Source organism: Sinocyclocheilus anshuiensis, unplaced genomic scaffold (assembly GCF_001515605.1).
Source record: "Sinocyclocheilus anshuiensis isolate Anshui unplaced genomic scaffold, SAMN03320099.WGS_v1.1 scaffold3558, whole genome shotgun sequence".
Taxonomy (NCBI): domain Eukaryota; kingdom Metazoa; phylum Chordata; class Actinopteri; order Cypriniformes; family Cyprinidae; genus Sinocyclocheilus; species Sinocyclocheilus anshuiensis.
In genome coordinates, this window is record NW_015540020.1 from 381 (window position 1) to 7,146 (window position 6,766).

General features: G+C 38.2%; 1 long non-coding RNA gene across 1 annotated transcript; it reads left to right on the plus strand.

Annotated features, from left to right (window-relative positions):
* Positions 1–1,246: 1,246 nt before the first annotated feature.
* On the plus strand, positions 1,247–2,120 carry LOC107687156 (uncharacterized). Its single transcript, XR_001634101.1, has 3 exons — positions 1,247–1,318; positions 1,609–1,716; positions 2,043–2,120. It is a non-coding gene; the product is annotated as an uncharacterized LOC107687156 (long non-coding RNA).
* The last annotated feature ends 4,646 nt before the right edge of the window (positions 2,121–6,766 follow it).

Here is a 6,766-nt window from a genome sequence, read left to right on the forward strand (position 1 = left end):
CTTTGTATTTCTGACTAATAAATTATTACAAAGAACTTTTAAACAAAGTTAGTAAAGGGTATATGAAAATGTATTATATCCTTTGTTTTTCTATTATTAGTAAATGCTATAATAGCTTCTCATCTACTGCGAGCATTCAGCAAATACGCATCGGCAGAGATTGGCATCGGCTGTTAAAAAAAAATCTATATCAGTCGACCACCATTCTCTTGTGCCTCAAAACCCATTAAGATCAAAACCCATTAATTACCTATTTATAGGCTACCCAACTGCTTGCCTGCCACACACTCTTCTGTCCAAGAGGGGCCCTCACTTCAAAATCTTGGCAGTGGGTGTTAATAGTGTCATACAGTGCAGATCAAGTTACTCAGTACAGTAAAATTATGAAATAAAGGCAGTCAATTCTGCCCCCTCTACTATTTAAATCAATTTTATTTTTGTCACCAATTTTATCACCATTTAAAGTTTATTAAATCAATCATTAGTCATCTTTTGATCTCCCTGCATGACTCCTATCTGTGATGTTTATAAATTTGTAATGATGTGTATCATTTTGTTATAAGCTTGTTAGAATACTTTCTAAAGTTTCTAAATCAAAACTAAACTATAAAAAAGCCACTTATTTGAAGTGAGACGTGAACACTATGTATCTGTGGTGCTATCAAAAAACTGCTATGTTTAAGCGCATGACTATCTTTTTTCTCTGACCAACAAAAGAGTATTCCGGAAACTTTTGCAAGTCTGTTACACTAATCCCTTAAAAAGGCACAATATGTAATTTTCGCTGCTAGAGGGCACGTATTCAAAATAAACAAATAGACAAAGGCGTAGTGTATATATTATTGACTGTGACTGAGTGTGGAATCATGGGAGTTGTCGTCTTCATCCCCACAGCCGATGCAATCCAATTCTTCGAAACATTTGGCATAATGCAAGTACACAAGTCAGCAAAATATATAACACTGTTCTAGTGGTTTTTGGGTCTTTTAATAAAAAAATCTTACATATTGTGCCTTTAAGTACCTAAATCTTTAAACCTAAATTTTATAAAATTATAATAGTTTGTTATATGCATAAGTCTTGCATATAGTGGAGGACTACAAATCATTTGTATGTTGTGATGGACATCATTGGTCCCAGGGTTTTAGTGTCATGCTATCCTTATGCGTTGTTTGTTGCCTTGGATTTAAAGTACTGCAATGTCTGCAATTTAGACAAATAAGAGAGAACTTTTTGTTTTTCTTTCAAGGTCTGGCCTGAAGTTACTGATCCAGAGAAGTTTGTGTTTGAAGATGTTGCCATTGCTACATATTTGTTGGTTGGTTGAACTATTGATTGATTATTATGCATATTATTTGTTTTTAGAAATCAAATTATTATAGTTTCACCCTCAATATTTACTGAATATCTTTAATATTCAGTAAATTAAAAAATATATTGAAATTAAATATATTAATTAATTTATATTAATTTAATATAAAATTAAATATATATTGTGCATGTTAAACAAATGGACTCATAAACATCTTATTGAATCTTATTACTGAAGTCTCATTGACTCTGAGCATATCAGAGAAAAAAAACGTTGTCTCTCTGTCTCCTGTGCAGATCTTATGGGGTGAAGAGCGTGCTGAAAAGGGAACAACAACCAAACAGTCCTTTGTGGATCTTGGCTGTGGAAATGGCCTCCTAGTTCACATATTGAACAATGAAGGGGTAGGTTAACTAATACATTTGCTGCAGTGTTGAATTGCCAAACCATGTACCATGTTTCATGTCTGTAAATCACCCACACAGGTCCCTCTGTAGAGCTCTGTTAATATTCATCCAGTTTTAAAACCAATGATACAGTGAAGTCTGTGTAAATAAAATACAATAAGAACCCATCACTATTCTGTAACATTTAATTAGACAAGAGATTAGAAATTTGACTGCTTCCCTCAGGGCTTAAAGGGAGTTATATACAGCTCCTGTCATGTACTCTGTTCTGTTTTGATTAAATTGACTAAGGCCTCAGTTAGTCATTTACTCCTGGGTTTCAGCATCCTGGAAAGGGCATGGACATTCGCAAAAGAAAGATCTGGGACATGTATGGGCCTGGTACTCATCTAGAGGTAAGATATTATTTACCTTTTATTTTATAAGATATATTACCTTTTATTGTTCTTTAATCATTGGTCAGTATGGAAAGTCAATAAAATTGTATATATTATAAATGTGCCATTTTAATATGTACTAGTAGGTAGACCTGGTGTACTCAACAGATGGCCCGCGGGCCGCATCTGGCCCGTCTGCATTAATTTTGTGGCCCGTGTCATGCTGAAGATTAATGTATTTTTATTACAATTTGCGCTCAATATAATAGGCAGTTTGATTTTTTTTAATTTAATGTATGCAATCACATTAGTAAAAGCTGCTCGCTCTGCAAGCGCTGTCACTAACGGGCAATTAAACAGCAACACGCCCCAAACAACTTAAAGAGAAGCATTGTCCAACAAAAGAGGACATTTAATAACTTGATTTTACTCCACAACATCAGTCGAGTGTTCGAAATAACTTGTGATCTGTTTAAATTGTGATTGTTTTGTGATCGTTTTGTGATCTGATGTGCGCTTTTTGTCATGGAACGAGGCAAAAAATACTGTAATAAAGGCTATATCGATTAAAATTGGATTATAAATATACTTTATGAAAATACCAGAGATGAGAAGAGCACAGATAATCCATATACTGCCGCGTCGTGTGTTTACGGTCTTCATGTTTGATCAGTAGAGCCCGACCGATTTGGGTTTTTGGGGCAGATGCCGATATTACGGACTAAAAAAAGACCGATATCGATATATCGGCCGATATTATGTGTAGGCAATATAACAGTACAGTATAGTCAAAGGTCTGTACACACTTCCCATTCGTGTGTCCAAACTTTTGACTGGCACTGTATATAGAATGCAGTATATACATAAACAGAATATACATACATTAACACATTTTTTGCAATGGTAACTCAAATGTGGTGATCAAACACTTGTCACTATGTGACAAATAGGCCTATGTAATGGAAGCCTGGAATAAACTTTATTATTCAAAATGAGTCTGACATCAGTGCACTTACCAGTAAACTTAACTTATTATAAATAACTTAAAAAACACAAATAGAACAAAATACATATAACTTGAATTAAGAAAATAAACAAGGTAACTGTATAGGGCAAGCAAGCTATACTGCCAAACCAACAGGGGCAGGTTTATGCAGGAAGCACAGCTTTTCCAAATGTAAACATCTAAAATGAATAAATAATAATAATGAATAATATTTTTTCACATTCTGTGTTGTGTATTTTCTGGTAATTAAATGAACATGCAGAACATGAGTATTCGTATTTAAAAGTTTTTTGCAGTTTAATATTCACAGACACTAGTGGCACGCTTGGTCTTTACCCATATTAGGGTTCCCTTTCATAGGTTCACTTCAATGCTGCGATGGCATCATCGCTATGGGAAATATCTCCGATGTGATGAATGTCTGAAGCCCTTTTACCATCACGCCAATTCATTGGCCAATAGCGCTTAGCACCGCCCCGAGCATATGTCACGTATGCTCATATGATTTCATCAGATTTCAATTCCTTCAGGAAGCGAATCTTCTGTTGCCCGTCGGAAAGAGATTCTTGGTGTTCTAAGCCATCTATTTTATAGAGCAGTTTACTCCTCTAAGGCGGACACAATCAGTTTTCCGATTAGGGCTGGGCGATATGATGATATTATCGTATATCGACGATGTCTCGTAAGTATCGCGATGTCGATGTCAACAGTCAGGTAACAGACGATTATCGACATTATCGGGAAAAAATGACAAATGACTATAAAGTTTTGTTGCAAACGGATGAAGACATTAGACTTCTCAGGTCGCCCCTCAACATGCATGCGTTTCGAATTTCGACAGCCCAACACTGAATATTATATTGTGCGTGTTGTATTTTGATTAATAAAATAAAAATGATAAAAATTACAATATAAAAATGAAATTTAAATGACCCTGCTTCTAATTAAATAAAGCAGTTTTTTTTATTTCGTTAAAAATGGGCCGAAAGAGACATCCGAACTAGTAGGCTACCAGAAAGGAAAGAAAAAAAAAATGCAGTTTTTGCTCGGAATTCATTTTTAATCCCTGCATGATTTTAGTCATACATGATAAATATCAAATACATTATAGCTTGACTACAAGTTTAAAAACAACGCTGCAATTGTTATAATTAAGGAAATTAAACTTACCATCATGAAATGTGTCTACACAGGCGATAATGCCAAAAAGAAAGAGAAACATCGTAAAATCTGCATATTTTATTCAAGACATTATTATATGACATTAACATGCATTTATCATTCTTACAATCACCGCCAGAATGTCCAACTTCACATGATGAACTTAAAATTGGGTTCTATTATTTTTCCTCAACAGTTCTCACAAAACGAAATTCATTTCAAACACAAATTTGATAAGAACAGAGTGGAAATTATTAGCAACACCAACATAACAGCAAAGCTAATTTTGTCTGTTAGTTTAAGCACAAACTAAGAAAAGTAAAACCAAACTTTGTGGCAATAATTAAGACCAAACTGAACATGGTGTGTGTTTCTGGTGCATGTCGGCAATGTTGTCTCGGCGGGGGCGGGGCGTGTTGGAGGTGGGGCTTAGGTAGACGATATTATCGGATATCGCAATATTTTTTAGATATTTTTCACATATCGCCCAGCCCTATTTCCGATATGCATGGATGCATGTTACACGGACTCACGAGGAAACAGGTAGGAAGACCGCTTCGTGGCCTTTATCTATTGTTGTACCCGTGATATCTGTGTTTGTAAGTGTTGCGTTCTGGGCTCGCTCTCTTTCTGAGGAAATGTTCAACGTTCTTCGTTCAACCCCCGCTGTTCCAGTTTTGCGGTTGCCGAGGCGCCGCTCGGAGCTTGGGGTGATGGCGATAAGCCTGAGTGTACGGAGAGTGAGCGAATGGAATTAATCCCCTTCTCTCTCACTCTCTTCCACGGACCGCGTGCGTTCATCAGAAGAGCGCCTCGTGAGTCCGGTGGTTTAGTTAAATCTGATTCCAGCTCCGGAAGCTCGTAAATCTTTTTTTTTGGCTGCGAATTAGATGATGCATACTCTACAGCGGCCTCGAGCTCTCAAGCTCATAGGTGACACACGCTGTAGATATAAGATAGGGGTTAAGGGGCGTGCTTACTGATATAAAATCCCCGTTTGCTCTTCCCTCCCCTGGATCAAGTGTTTCTCGAGTTTATTAAACAACTATTTATTGTTTAAAAATTTGTTTATTGTATAAAATTATTGGCACTAATTTTAGGACATTTGTCATGCATTGTTTTTTTTCACTTCGAGCTACCAAGCATTAGTTTGCCCGGCTAATTACTATTTCTTTCAGCTCCGCTGCTACATTGAGCTGAAACAAATAAGTGGAAGATCGTGTTTCAGAGTATTTCTTATAGCAAGCTTAACAGTGAGCAGGCGGTTTTCCCCCATCTCTCTCTACCTGCTGCGCTGCACTAATGCAGACAGGTTCATTTTATTGGCCGCTTCCTACTCCTGCAGCTGATGTTTGTCGTGCACTATGGTTTTGGCGCTTCGTGCTACCAAGCATTAGTTTGCCCAACTATTTCCTTCAGCTCCGCTGTTGGTGTCCAGCTGAAACAAATAAGTTGATGAGCTCATGTATAAGAGTATTTCTTATAGACAAGCCTTCTTATTGAAAGCTATAAGCTGCCATATCACCCTGCAGCCCAAGACTGGTTACCCACTGAAGCTAAGCAGGGTTGAGCCTGGTCAGTACCTGGATGGGAGACCTCCTGGGAAAACTAGCTTGCTGCTGGAAGATGTGTTAGTGAGGCCAGCAGGGGGTGCTCACCCTGTGGTCTGTGTGGGTCCTAATGCCCCAGAGTAGTGATGGGGAAACTATACTGACAAAAAGCACCGTCTTTCGGATGAGACGTTAAACCAAGGTCCTGACTCTCTGTGGTCATTAAAAATTCCAGGATGTCCTTCAAAAAAGAGTAGGGGTATAACCTCGGCATCCTGGCCAAATTTGCCCATTGGCCTCTGACCATCATGGCCTCCTAACCATCCCCATATCTGCTGATTGGCTTCATCACTCTGTCTCCTCTCCACCAATAAGCTGGTGTGTGGTGGACGTTCTGGTGCAATATGGCTGCCGTCGCATCATCCAGATGGATGCTGGACAATGGTGGTGGTTGAGGAGATTCCCCCCTTCTATGTAAAGCGCTTTTGAGTGCCCAGAAAAGCGCTATATAAATGTAAAGAATTATTATTATTATTATTATAACATAGTGGCTCGGGTTGTAGAGTGAGGAGATGGTTTTTCCTGTCTCTCTCTACTCGCGGTGCTGCACGAATGCAGGCATGTTCATTTGAATTGGTGCTTACGCTTTCAACTCTTGTTTGTACCGTTATTAGGTGTGGACTCTGAAGAGCCCTGCAGCAGATGTTTTGTTGTGCACCATGGTCTTGGCACTTCATGCTACCGAACGTTGTTCTGCCTGACTAATATAATATTTCTTTCAGCTCCGCTGCTGCGTTGAGCTGAAACATTAAGTGGCAAGCTGTTTTAATATTAATGCTATAATGCCTCCGGTTGTAGAGTTGAGCAGACGGTTTTTCCTATCTCTCTCTCTCTCTCTCTCTCTCTCTACTTCTGCGCTGCACTAATGCAGGCACGTGCATTTGAATTGGTGC